Source organism: Sarcophilus harrisii, chromosome 2 (assembly GCF_902635505.1).
Source record: "Sarcophilus harrisii chromosome 2, mSarHar1.11, whole genome shotgun sequence".
NCBI lineage: Eukaryota > Metazoa > Chordata > Mammalia > Dasyuromorphia > Dasyuridae > Sarcophilus > Sarcophilus harrisii.
Window position 1 is genome coordinate 90,726,011 of NC_045427.1, and position 14,682 is coordinate 90,740,692.

The 14,682-nt window shown below is 35.2% G+C and overlaps 1 pseudogene; it reads right to left on the bottom strand.

Moving 5' to 3' along the window:
- Positions 1–429: 429 nt before the first annotated feature.
- Positions 430–6,109, bottom strand: LOC105749100 (annotated as a pseudogene).
- Positions 6,110–14,682: the final 8,573 nt, after the last annotated feature.

Here is a 14,682-nt window from a genome sequence, read left to right on the forward strand (position 1 = left end):
ATTATAGATGCTTCCAAGAGAAAGCAAGCAGAGACCTTACATTTCAGTTGGGAAACAAAAGAATTAAAATACATATTTCTTAATACCTCTCCACAGATGCACAAACATTCATGGACACATATCCATATAATCTACCAAGCCTAATATACAAATGGCATCTGCCCCTGCCACAATACAGGTATGTTGGTACATCACAAAATAATATGCATATAGCCAAAGTTTGATGAGTCTTATTTGTGCCCATCATTTCTGAAAGCTTTCTTTGCTTCCCAAATTCTCTTGGCCAAAAATTCCCTTTTCCCAACTTCCCCAGAATGTTTAGTATTTTAGCTCTAGATTAAATTCCCAGGAGACTGACAGAGGAAAAAAACATTAGGGAAGTGGGGGTATGGAAGAGGGTTTGATCCTGGAGGAATATTGCTGGTTCATCTAAGGAAGCAAGCGTTTTAGCAGGAGGACAGAGAGAGTGGGAATGGGGAGAAATGTTTTCACCACAGACTGTGGGCAGGACCATTTGCTGCTTGTCTTCCTAGAGGTTTCTTGACTGACCACGGCCACCAACACTACTTTTGTCCTTTCTTTATTCCCAAGGGCTGATTTGGAATCTGCATTTGTGAGAGATGATCTTGCCCTAGACAAAGGACTAAAGAATAAACTCTGATAATGAACATCAGAACTGCTAGTCCAGGTTCTGGATGCGGAATGTATCATAAGCAAAGGTTTACTCTGAATAAAGGAGGCAGAATGTCAATGCAGACTGAAAGAAGGCCTGCCTTATGGAAAGGAGTCATTCTAGACTGGAAATAAGGACGAAAGTTGGAAGAATTATGTCCAGATAAGCAGAGTAGGAGAGAAATTCAAAGTCTTCCCAGGATATCTGTATCTTCAGTCAGCTCTCTCAGAGTTGGCTTGACAAATATAAGAGGAAACCTGGTCACGGGTCAAAGTTGAGGAAGAAAGAAACTTTTGGGAGACAGGGCCCCAAAAATATAGGCCTTCAAAGGAAAAGGTTTTATGGAATCAATCTAACCATCCACAAATGTTTATTACTCATCGACTATATACAGGGTATTGTGCTAGACACTAAAGGGGGAGATAAAGAAATGTAAGACATGGTCCCTGCCCTCAAGAAGCATATGGTTTATCTGGGAAGACAATTTATACAAATTAAATATGTTTTGGAGCTGGCTGCTCTCCTGCAATCCTAGATGACTGACTGGGTGGGATTGGGGAGCAGATAGGACAGAGTCTGATGTTGTTTCCTTGTGATTATAAGAGATTGGTTAGAAAGTTCTGTCAGCCTCTGTAAAATAACAGGAAATATATGAAGACCAAGCAAAAGTAACTTGATTATTCTATCTTACCTTTAGGACAGGGTACAGGGAAGTGGGAGGGCAAACTTTATTCTCAGTATCTTTTATATTCCATATGGTCTCTCATTGAGGAAAATGTTTCCAAATGTTACCTTGAACTTGAAAATGACTTATTATGTGCTTTCTAATCACTCTCTCCTATGAGAAGTGAGCTTCAAATGCAAGCAAAAACACATTAAAGACTCTAGTCCATTTCTCTTTTAATTTCCATCACATTCTGTCATCCTCTCTGTTGCACATGGGATGGGAAAAGTTGACTTAAGCACCAAGTTCTGCTTTTTGTAAAACAGTGTTTTTTCCCTAGTAGGTTGCATTCATTCACCAGCAGCAATGTCTGCTGGTTCAACACACCTTGCATAGCAATCCTGGACTGTATGAAGCCAACAAAGGAAATTTTTTTGATGTCTTCCTCTAAGAGACAATTTTTCTGGAGCTTGTCTTCTGGGATAAACTTCACTCATTCTGTCATCTTGGGCTCATGTCTTGTTCAGCAATCCAGAACTGTGTGAAGCCAAGATAGGTATTTTTAAATGTCATCCAATGAAAATTTCTCTGGATCTCATCTTCTGGGACAAACTGATCCAGAGGTATTGACAGGTTCTTAGCTGTGGCACCAGCTGAGTCCAGTGAGGGGGAAGCAGAAGGTTCACCTCTCGTAAGCTGAGCATCTTCAGGATGTGGTTGGGCCATCGTCTCTTTGTAAGTAGTCTTAAGATTATTAATGGGGTCCTTCTCAGCCTCCAGTCTCTCATAGGATTCATTTTGGTATTAGAGAGCCCTCAAGAAAAAAATGATGATCGTTCTCCTAAAACAAAGCCTTTTCTGTTGCCATCTCTCGCCAGTAACCAATTGGTTACTCTTTGCAAACTCTGTGGCAAGGTCAGAATACATTAGTGTGCAGAGATGTTCTTTTCAATATCTTGAAGATCGTCCTGTGCTGCTTCAGGGCTGACTTATACCCTTCTCGGAGGAAGTCCTTCCTCGGAGGAGGTTCTTCCACAGCACAATCTCTCTATCTTTAAACCCCAAGTCCGTCAAAGAAGTCACATCACAGAGATGTGATCACTCTTCTTCAGTGCTTGAAACTGGGACAAGCTCAAAGCCAACTAAGCCTCCTGCCCAAAGGGCTTGTACACTTCAGCAGAGACAAAACATTGTTTCTTGGACACACACTTCTCAGAAGAAACAAAATATCAAGCTGATGGTGAAGGAAGCTCCTTAGCTGCCTCTCTCCTTTTTCAAAAATAAGTCCATAACATGGCTATCTTTGGCAATGAGAAGATCCAATTCAAATCCAATTGATCAGTGATGAACACAACCAGCTACACCCAGAGAAAGAACACTGAGAAATGAATGTGGACTGCTTGCACTTTTGTTTTTCTTACCAGGTTATTTTTAGCTTTCTAAATCCGATTTTTCTTGTTTAACAAGAGAACTGTATAGATATATAAACATGTATTGTATTTAAGATATACTTTAACATGTTTAACATGCATGAGATTGCCTGCCATCTAGGGGAGGGGTGGAGGAAAGGAAGGGAAAAGTTGGATCAGAAGTGATTGCAAGGGTCAGTATTGAAATATTACCCATGCATAACTTTAAAAAAAAAAAGAAAAGAAACTACACCTACATATCAACAAAGATCAAATATAGCCTTGCTGAAGTTCAGATAACAATACCTCGTTTGAAATAAATGTGTGACAAATAAAAAAAAAAAAAAGAATAAGTCCATCACTGAAAAGGTTGCTGTTTATCCTCTTCATATTTTCTGTAGAGCCAATGCTGCTGCCATGCTGCAGACTAGAATACCCACAATGCTTAGATAACACCAAGCTTCTTAGACTTTCATAATCGATTATTTATTCCTTGATGTTGTTTGCATATTGAACTGCAAAGGCAATGGAAAGTGTAGGGTTTAAGTAGCCCCACAGGAAGTAAAAATTATAGATGATGCCATTTGACTAAGGAGAATTTAATAGGATAACAATTTCTAACATCTGGACTTATTTTCATTGATCTCTTTATATTTTGAACACATTCCATAAGGTTTCAGGTAAGAGACATTCTTAGTATTTTGAATAGATCAATAAATAAATGAAATATTCTTAATTTCTTTAGATATTAAATAGAAAATAGAAAAACTTCCTTAACAAGATGCCTTTAAAGAGTGGATTCCAATCCTTAGTCAGACTAAACTCTTTTTTTGGCTGCTTCAAAGAGAAATGTCATATAAGTTAGAGCATGATGTAATTCTTCAATATTGCCAATTAATTGTGGCACAAAGAGATGACTAGAATATGTTTTAAAGAGAGGATAATAAAGAAGCCAGCTGAATTGTGCCTAAGGTAGTGATTAACATGAAACATTTCACCAAAACTTTACTCACAGATGTTTGTCCTTCATTATCTAAGAGGACCATGACATCTATGGAAAATGGAGTTGGAGGCAGGAACATGGGTTAAAATATTACCTTAAAAACTATATACAGAGTCATGACCTTGAGGATCTATCAGGTCCCTTCCAAATCAAAATCTATGAGCCTGTGATCTTCCGCTGAAAAGGCATTGGCATCTCCAAGAGCTGTAGTAGCTGTTGGCAGGAGGAAACAGCTGCATTAGACACGCTATGGGAGAGAGTATCTAAGTAGCAGCAAGATTGGGATGGAGTGAGATGAGGAGCTTGTATCAAAGATAAATGCTGGAATCCAATGGAACAATGCCAGTGTAGTCGTAAAATATGAGGTGTTAAATAGAGATAACAACAACATCCTGCTTTGAATTTTTAGTCTCTCTGACAACTGTATGTGCTCCCATCGGTTAATTACTTAATCCCATTTAAATCTGTTCATTCGTGCTGTGATTCTCTTATGTTTATCATTGCTTTCTTTATGAGGACAAAATGATTTCTATATTTTTTTCATATAAGGTATTGCAAGTTGTTTTGGCTCCTTTGCTCTCCCCACTGGAAAAGTTTTAGATTTTTGAACCTATAATAATCTCTAAAATTAGTAACACCCATGTCTTGGTATGTAGTGGTGGATGTGAGGGTGGAAATGAGCAGGTAAATATGAGAAATGTCAGGCCTATTTCCTTTGCTGAGAAGTCAGGTGTTCCCAGCAACCACCTCACAGATTAGGGAGAGTCTCTTATGAATCACAATAGTAGTTCCCTTTAGCCATTAGCCTAAACACTTAGCAAATGCTTTAAAAAAATTAATTGAAACACTTTAAGAACTTTTGTGTGAAAGAGGAGTTATTCTGTATGATCCCAAATGGCCCAAATAGGAAAAAATGTAGAAGTACAATAACGATATAACTGAAAACTTTCTAAAAGTTAAAACAATTCAAAAGGTCAATGAGTATTCTTAGGTAGTACTGGGTTCTTTTTCACCCTCAAGAAAAGAGGCAAGATCTGTTATTGAGAATAAAGTATGGCTATTATTGTTGATAAATAGACTGGACTTAATGTCCTTTGAGATATTGTGATTCTATGAAATAAATTCATTTAGTTTAGATACTTCATGGCCTCTAAAATTTTCAAATAGTTCATGGAAATCTTATTCTATAGGTTTCTGAGTGTTTTGCATATTTCAAACAATGTCTTGATGACCCAGATCATCAAGGGGTAAACACATGAAAAGATTTTAGGAAATCTTAAATTGTTTGGATTTTTAAATATCCAGAAAGGAGGAAAAATAAAACATGAATTAAGAATTTCCAGTGCAATTGTGTATGATATTACTCATAATATATACATCATTTTCAATAGTATTTATTCGACCTGAAATTCTTCTATTCTAAAAATAAAGCTCCTCAAGTCCCCCTATAGGATCATCAATTTAAACCATGTTCTCCTTCCACAAGAAGTAACTATATATAAATCACTTATTGGGACATACTGGGGAGGGAAGCAATGGGTTATTGAACTTATCAGAATGGAAAGATTTTCCACAAGATCAAGCAGCTGTTGACTTCTGAGGATATAATAGTATATCACTTGGAAGAGTATTTGTCGCTTCTTCCCATGTCTCTTTACTTGATGGTTTAGACATGTGCTAAGTTATAGAGCTAACTCCCATGTCATTGAGATTGACCCATACATTGTCAGAGATAGCTCAGTGTGTGTGAGACTCCAAAGGAAAGTGCAGAAGAGGAGATGTATTAGTCTATCAAACTGAAGATCTACAGAGTCATTGTGCTGACTTCATTGTTGGATGTTTATGAAACCTGGACAGTGTACCAGTGCCATGCCAGGAAATTGAATCACTTTCATTTGAATTGTATCAGAAAGATTCTGAAGGTTACCTGAGGTCCTTTCTCAAACTAAACTGCCAAACATTCCAACTCTACTGCAGAGGACACAACTCTATGGTCCTGGATATATTGTTTGAATGCCAAATGTAGCTTGCCAAAAATATTATTTTATGGAGAACTCACATAGGGCAAGTGCTCACAAAATGGTCAGAAAAAGCAATAGAAAGACACTCTCAAAATTTCTCTTACTTACCCAGGAATGATGTTATCCACAAAGGGAACAATGTATAAATTCACTGAGAAACCCTCACTATTATCAGTGGAGTGACAGAGTCATGCAAACACCTCCACAGTTGTAAATATCCTGAGGAATAAAAAGAGAGGTTACTATTCCCAAAGAGTAATCCTGCCATACGTGGATAGCAGCCATGGGAGGAGAACAGATGTCACTGGGAAAGAGCATAGGTAGATGCTCTCTCCCCATTACCCTGCAGAGTTCCATGATTAGATTAGTTGCTCTGGTGTGCATTCATTTTCATTCAAAAGCCCAAAGCTACCCAGAGCTCAAACTTATACAGGGTTTTAGACAAAGAGTTGACCTAAAACTAATAGGATACTGCCTATCACTTATGAAGCAAGACAATGGGGTAGTCTAGACCAGAGCTTTTAAAATTAAATTAAAATTGAAAAGGAAGTTATTAAACTGTGGCTTCTTGGCTTAGGAAAAAAAAAAGAATGTTAATATTTTCTTTGTTTAATTATATTTTTATTTGTTGTATTCAATATTTCCCTTTTATAGTTTAACATGGTTCCAGTGGACTATGTGTTTGACAACTTTCTTTTAGACCATTGAAACAGTCTTTGAAATGCCTAATAAAAATAATGTAGGGTAGGGACCTGGGAAACAACTGTACTATACCAAAGTACCCCTGGAGGAGCGGATACTGCTTAATTTCTTGATCAGAAAAGCCATGCAAAGAAGGGGTAGGAGGGACTGGACTAGGGTTGTACCAATCAAATGACTTTTCATCAGCTTACACTTACATTGGGAACATATTAAAAGACTTTTTTCTGGAGATATACACACATAGAGAAAGTTTTGTCACAGCATATGTAGGGCAGAATTTTCTCACTATGTTTTGCCTCTGAGCCAAGTAGATCAATATGGCATGGATTGTGGGATGCATTAAAGCTATTTTAGAGATCATCCAATCTATATTTTTCAGAAGAGAAAACTGAACCTCAGAGAGGAATTGATGCTCTGAGATATTTGCCATTAAAGTTATCAGGTTATTTTTGAGCCACCTTCAGTGAAAATTTTGATTCTTCAACTCATCTCTTCAGGCTAATGCAATCACAAAATTAATTACATAGAATTCCAGATTAGCCCATAATTTGAACATGGTATGAATGATATTTGTCAGACACTTTTTACATTTCTTCTTAATTGACCTTCTCCACAACAAGCAACATAAGATAGGCACCACTATGCCCATTTTACAGACCTCTGATCCCAGAAATTAAATTATTTTCACAGGGTTCATCTAGCTGGTAAAGATCAAAAAAAGGATTCATAATCAAATCTTCCTGACTTCAAGTTTTGCTCTCTATTGTGTATATTCAGATGTTTCTCAACTAAAAGAGAAATTGTTTGAGAAACTCAAATTATTCACAATCAGGTTAAGTTCTTTTTCCATTAAGAATTCCTTCTGTAAAATATTTATTATATCACAGTTTTTTTTTTCTCTTAGTGACACTATGTAGCACATATAATAACTTTACAAAGGAAAGCTTTGGCTATGAGCTATATCCGAGGGTCTACGATTTATTAGAATATTTAAAATACTGGCAAAGAATATAAGATATTTCCTGTGACTTGGAATCAAAAAACTTGCAAAAACCCTGCACCAATAATGTATTGTCAAATGGAAGTGACCAAGTTCTTAAAGAAATCACAGTGGTTTCCACCAAGCTAGGAAGGTACTAAGCAGAGGTAACAGCATGTGATATATATGATCCTTATGAAATATCATGGGTAAATGTGGATAAATTTATTATGCTTATCACAAGGTGGTAAATTATGTGACCTTGACATTCCATGAAACAAAAGAAAATACAAAATCACATAATATAAAATGCTGTTTACATTACTGTATCACCCCCTACAGTTTTTAGAGAAATGGTGACATATTGACATAAAAGGAACTAGATGATAATAAGAATGATACAGCTTTTTTTTGCTTTCTATAGAAATTAATTGAACTCTTTATACTTTAAATTAGAAATTACTTTTTCAATAATCAATAAGTTGTAGTTCTACTGAAAGAACTGAGACCATCAATATTGTATTCTTACCATGAATGAAATTAGAAGATATAAAGAAGGCACCATTCAATGGAAGAAATTCCCATGTTCTCCTAAGAGAGGGAGGAAAAAAAGAAAAAAAAAAGATTTGTCTATTTGGAGGACCAAGAGAAATGAAACATATCATTTTTTTCTACAGAACATTTGGTTACCTTATCTTGTAATGTTTATATTATCACATGCAAAAAGATATACAAAAATTTATATATTATGAATTATCATGAAGATAATTTCTGCTTAAATGACATCTATTACGTATAAGGGAAATAATTTCCTGAAGGTCTAGAAAAAAATTTCCAAACCAAATCAACATGTATTTTAATACTTTGCAACATCAGTGTGACGATGAATAACATTGGGTATGCATGTATTTATATAACAAAAGCATGTGTATATATACATATATATGTATATATGATTATGTATGTGTGTACAAAACATGTATATGTATTTGCATATGCCCACATATATATTGTGCATAATATATATTGAAATATAATTCAATATTAACAAATAAAAGAAAACAGAGGGTAATAGGCAAGGCAAAAATACCATTTTTCATAACAGTATACTCCACAAAAAAAAGGAATATGCTGAATAACATAAGCACCAAACTGACTTCATTAAAAAAAAAAAAAAGATGTTTCATATCTTGACAGAAAATGAAAGAGATAAATTGGTTACATGTGGGAGAGTTGTCACTGATAATTGACTAGTAAAAACAATGCTTAAAATCAATACAAAATTAGAAGAGAATAGAAATTACCACACACAATTACAATAACGCTGACCCCATCTAATTAAACAGGCTTTAGATTCTGAAAAATGAAAAAATGGATAAAACTTTATCTTCCTTATCACCATTTCTTAGAAAAATGGGGGATGGAGGGAATCAGAAAGCCAAGATGGTAGAAAGGAGACACATCTTTGTCTGAGCTCTCCCTGATATCCATCAAATCAACAATAAATGGAGCCTCTGAACTGGTTTTGGAGTGATAGAACCCATAAAAAATTCCAGCAGAAGATATTTTGGAAGAATTCAGAAAAGTTCTGTTACAATTGGGAAGAAAGGGAGGTACTTGAGCACAAATACAGTGCAGAGATACAGGAAAGTGTGAGCCCCACAGAGTGGGGAATATAATGGGAGGAATCTATGGCAGTATTGGCTACTCTGGCCTGGTTGCAAGCCAGTAGATCAGCAGATTAGCTGCAAGACATCCAACACAATACAAAAGGCAAACAGTGAGCCCCTAAATCCCATAAGAACATGGGACCTGACCACACACATGCACAGCATTGGGAGATAGTTAGCACCAACCCAGAGCAGCCACTGTGTCCTGTAGAGCAAATCTGGACAATCTCCCTTTGTCCTAAAAGCAGAACTCAACCTTTTAAAAAATGAGCAAAAAAGGAAAAAGATTTCTGACTATAGATAGTTTTTACAGAAAAAGAAGAGACCTCAAACCCTGAGGACACTAAAAGCAAATTGTCTCCAGAGGAAGCCCCAAAGGGTGATATGAATTGGTCCCCCATCTCACAAGGCTCTCTTGGAAGAATTCCAAAAGGATCTTAAAAGAGAGTTAGAAGAAAAATGGGGAAAGGAAATGAGAACTTTGCAAGAAGGTTTGGAAAATGAAACACAGAAAGTATCTGAAGAAAACTCCTTACAAAATAGACTTAGTGAAATGGAAAAAGAAATAGACTTGACAAAATAGTAAAGGCATATAAATCCTTACAAAATAGATTTGACAAAGTAAAAAAAGAAAACAACTCTTTGAAAAGCGGATATTGTGAATGGGAAAAAAATCCATTGAATAAAAAACTCATTTAAAAATACAATTGGCCAAATTCAAAAGGAGCTAAAAAAGGTAACTGAAGAAAATAATTGATTAAAAATTAGAACTGAACAAATGGACATGAATGACTCAATGAGACATCAAGAATCAGTCAAAGAAAGCAAAAAAGAAAAGAAAAGAAAAGAAAAAATAGAAGAAAATATAAAATACCTAATTAGAAAAACAACTGACATGGAAAATAGAACTAAGAGAGACAATGTAGGGATTATTCAACTTCCTGAAAACCATGATGAAAAAAAAAAAAGAGTCTAGACCTTATCTTTCAAGAAATCCTCAAGGAAACCTACTCTGAAAAAATTCACTGATCACCTTCTGAAAGAGATTCCAAAATGAAAATTCCAAGGCATTTCATAGCTAAATTTCAGAATTATCAGACCAAGGAAAAATATTGCAAAGCAGCCAGAAAGAAACCATTCAAATATCGAGGAGTCACAATCAGGAATACCCAAGACCTAGTGATTTCCACCTTAAAGGACTGAAGGGCCTAGAATCTGATATTCTAAAAGGCAAAGGAACTTGGACTGCAGGCAAGAATCAACTATCCAGCTAAAATGAGCATTATCTTTCAGGAAAGAAGATGAACATTCAATGATACAGGTAAATTTCACTTATTTTTGATGAAAGATCACAGCTAAACAAAAAAATTTGATCTTCAAATATAGAATTCAATAGAAACATAAAAGGAAAGAAGGAAACAACACGAGTTCTTTTTATAGCTTACATATATAGTTAGAACAGATATAATTTTATTTTATTATGATAATATAAAAAGAAACTAGAGGTCGAAAAAGGATTGTAGTTGAAAAAGAGGAAAATAAAGTTAAAACGAGGGAAATTACATCTCATGAAAAGGCAAAGAAAACCTAATATAATTAGAGAAAGAAGTGAGGGGGATGAACATTGTGTAAATTTTACTCTCATCAGATTTTTCTCAAAGAGAGTATATTAGACATATTTGGCTCCACAGCGAAACTTGTCTCACTCTATAGGAAAGTGGGAGGGGAAAGGGGAAAGGAAAGAGGAATGTTAATAGAGGGGAAAACAAAAGTAGTAGGGGAAAGGTATAAGAAAGGAAGAGTTATAAAAACAGAGAGCTGTGTGAGGGAGGTAGTGGTCAGAAGCAAAATACTGGAGAAGAGGGAAAGAGGGTAAGGAAAGAGAAAAGCAAACCTTGGGGTAAATAAAATGGATGGAAATACAGAATCAGTCATTTTAACTGTGAATGTGAATGGGTTGAACTCCCATGAAACAGAAGCAGATAGCAGACTGTTTAAAAGTCAGAAAGCTATATAATATGTTGTTTACAAGAAACACATTTAAAGCAGAGTAAAGCTAAAAGACTGGAGCAAAATTTATTATGCTTCAGATGAAGTAAAAAAAGCAGGGGGAGTGATCTTAATCCCAGATCAAGCAAAAGCAAAAATGGATTGAATTAAAAGAGATAAGGAAGGAAACTATATCTTGCTAAAAAGGTACCATAGATAAATAATATAAATACTAAATATACATGCACCAGGGGTATAACATCCAAATTCCTGGAGGAGAAGTTAAGAGAACTGCAAGAAGAAATAGGTAGCAAAACTGTACTAGTGGGGGATTTCAAGCTTGTTCTCTCAGAACTAGACAAATTGAATGAAAAAATAAATAAGAAAGAAGTTAAGGAGGTAAATAGAATTTAAGAAAAGTTAGGCATGATAAATATTTAAAGAAAATTTAATAGAGACAGGAAAGAACATACTTTTTCTCAGTGGTTTATGAAACATTCACAAAACTGATCATATATTAGAGCATAAAAACCTCAGAATCAAATGCAGAAAGGCAAAAAAAGTAAATACATCTTTTTTGGATCATGATGCCATAAGAATCATATGTAATAAAGAGCCAGAGAAAACAGACCAAAAATTAATTGGAAACTAAATGATCTCATCCTAAACAACGAATGGATGAAAAAACAAATCACAGGCACAATCAATAATATCATCCAAGAGAATGACAATAATGAGGCAACATGACAAAATTTATGGGATGCAGCCAAAGCAGTTCTTAGAGCAAGTTTTATATCTCTAGAACCTTGCTTGCATAAAATAGAGAAAGAAAATATCAATGAATTGGAAATGTAATACAAAAAGCTAGAAAAAGAAAAAAATAAACCCACCCCCAAGTAAATACCAGATTTGAAATTCTGAAAATAAAAGGGGAGATTAATACATTTTAAAGTTTTTTTTTTTATTTTCAAAACATATGCATGGATAATTTTTAAACATTGACCTTTGCAAAACCTTGTATTCCAAATTTTCCCCTTCTCCCCCCTTCACCTCCCCTAGATGACAAGTATATTGGATATATGTTAAATGTGTTAAAATATATGTTGAATCCAATACTTGTGTACATATTTATACAATTATCTTGCTGCATAAGAAAAATCAGATCAAAAAGAAAAAAAAATGAGAAAAAAAATGCTAGCATACAACAACAAAAAGAGTGAAAATGCTATGTGGTAGTCCACACTTAGTTCCCACAGTCCTCTCTCTGGATGGAGATGGCTCTCTTCATCATAAGTTCATTGGAACTGGCCTCAATCATCTCATTGTTGGAAAAAGTCATGTCCATCAGAAGTAATTATCGAATAATCTTGTTGTTGCCATTTATAATCTCCTGGTTCTACTCATCTCACTTAGCATCAGTTCATGTAAGTCTCTCTAGGACTCTCTAAAACCATGCTGCTTATTGTTTCTTATAGAATAATAATGTTCTATAACATTCATATACCAAAACTTCTCCAGCCATTCTCCAACTGATGGGCATTCATTCAGTTTCCAGTTTCCTGTCACTACAAAAAGGACTGCCACAAACAGTTTTGCACATATGGGTCCCTTTCCCTCCTTTAAGATCTTTTCAGGATATAAGCCCAGTAGAAACACTACTGGAACAAAGGGTGTGTATAGTTTGATAACTTTTTATGCATAGTTCCAAATTGTTCTCCAGAGCGGCTGGATCCATTCACAATTCCACCAACAATGTTTTAGTGTCCCAGTTTTCCCACATTACTTCCAACATTTGTCATTACCTTTTCTCGTCACCTAAGCCAGAGATAAATAAAATTAAAAGTAAAACGAAAAATGATTGAACTAATAAACAAAACTTAGAGTTGGTTTTATAAAATAAAGCAGCAAAATAGATAAACCTTTAGTTAATTTGATCAGAAACAAGAAAATTGAATTATTTGTATCAAAAATGAAAAGGATGAATTTTCCACCAATGAAAAGGAAATTTGTATCAAAAATGAAAAGGATGAATTTTCCACCAATGAAAAGGAAATTGGATCAATAAATAGGAACTATTTTGCCTAATTGTATGCCATAAATATGATAATCTAAGTGAAATGGATAAACATTTACAAAAATACAGTTTGCCCAGATTAACAGAGAAGGAAATAAATTACTTAAATAATGCTATTTTAGAAAAATAAATTGACCAAGCTATTAATCAGCTTCCTAAGAAAAAACCTCCAGGACTAGTTGGATTTACAAGTGATTTCTACCAACCATTTCAAGAACAATTAATTCCAATATTATACTTTTTTTTGGAAAAATAAGGAAAGAAGGAATCCTACCAAATTATTTTTATGACACAATCATGGTACTGATGCCTAAACCAGGTAGGGTGAAAACAGAGAAAGAAAATTATTGACCAATTTCCCTACTGAATATTGATGCAAATATCTTAAATAAAATATTAGCAAAGAGACTACAGCAAGTTTTCCCCAGGATAATATACCATGACTAAGTAGGATTTATAACAGGAATGCAAGTCTGGTTCAATATTAAGAAAACAATAAGCATAATTGACTAAATCAATAACCAAACTAACAAAAGTCATATGATTATCTCAATAGATGCAAAAAAAGCATTTTACAAAATCCAACACCCATTCCTATTGAAAACACTAGAGAGTATAAGAATAAATAGAGTTTTCCTTAAAATGGTCAATAGCATCTATTTAAAGCCATCAGCAAGCATAAGATGTAATGGGATAAACGGGAACCATTCCCAGTGAGATCAAGGGTGAAACAAGGTTGCTCACTAGCACCATTACTAATCAATATTGTAATAGAAATGCTAACTTTGGAAATAAGAGAAGAAAAAAGAGATAAAAGGAATTAGAACAAGAAAGGAGGAAACCAAATTATCATTCTTTGCAGATGATATTGATAAGGTTTAGATTTAGGGAAACAAAATGAGATTAGGGTTTCTGGTTGTCAGGGAGTTAAATGATAAGGTCTAGTGGCAGGTTTGGGGTTCAGGGAACCAAATGGAGAGGTTTGGCTCCCCTGTAACCCCTTGGGATTAAGCATAAGGGTAGGGAGTTTGGGGGACTCCCTTCTGGCAGCACGGAGGTCCTCTGTAAAAGAATTTACAGACCTGAAAACCTAGATTGATAAAATGGTTTATTTTGGGGATTGGAAATAAGGTTAGAAATCCTGACAGAGAGGCATAAAGTCTGGTTAGGAAATAGGTGAAGATAAAGAGAGGATAGCACTGAAAAGAGTATTCCAGTGGACAGAGGCCACTGGAATCCCAAGCATGGCATAGCATTGCATGTTTGGAACCTCTGCAAAGAAAGGGTTTTAGTTTGGCTCTTTTATAATAGAAACTTTGGCTAGAAGCTGAAGGGGGCTCGTGAGTGGAGTCCCAAGTTGGTTCCTTGCTGGGTTTCAGCTTGAGCTGGAATTTGAATTGAATTCAATGAGTTTTAGGACTGAGCTGACCCCACCCAGATAACAAGGATGCAACTGTTTGTCCCTTGGGGCGGGGTCCCTCACTGAGACAGAGCTGAA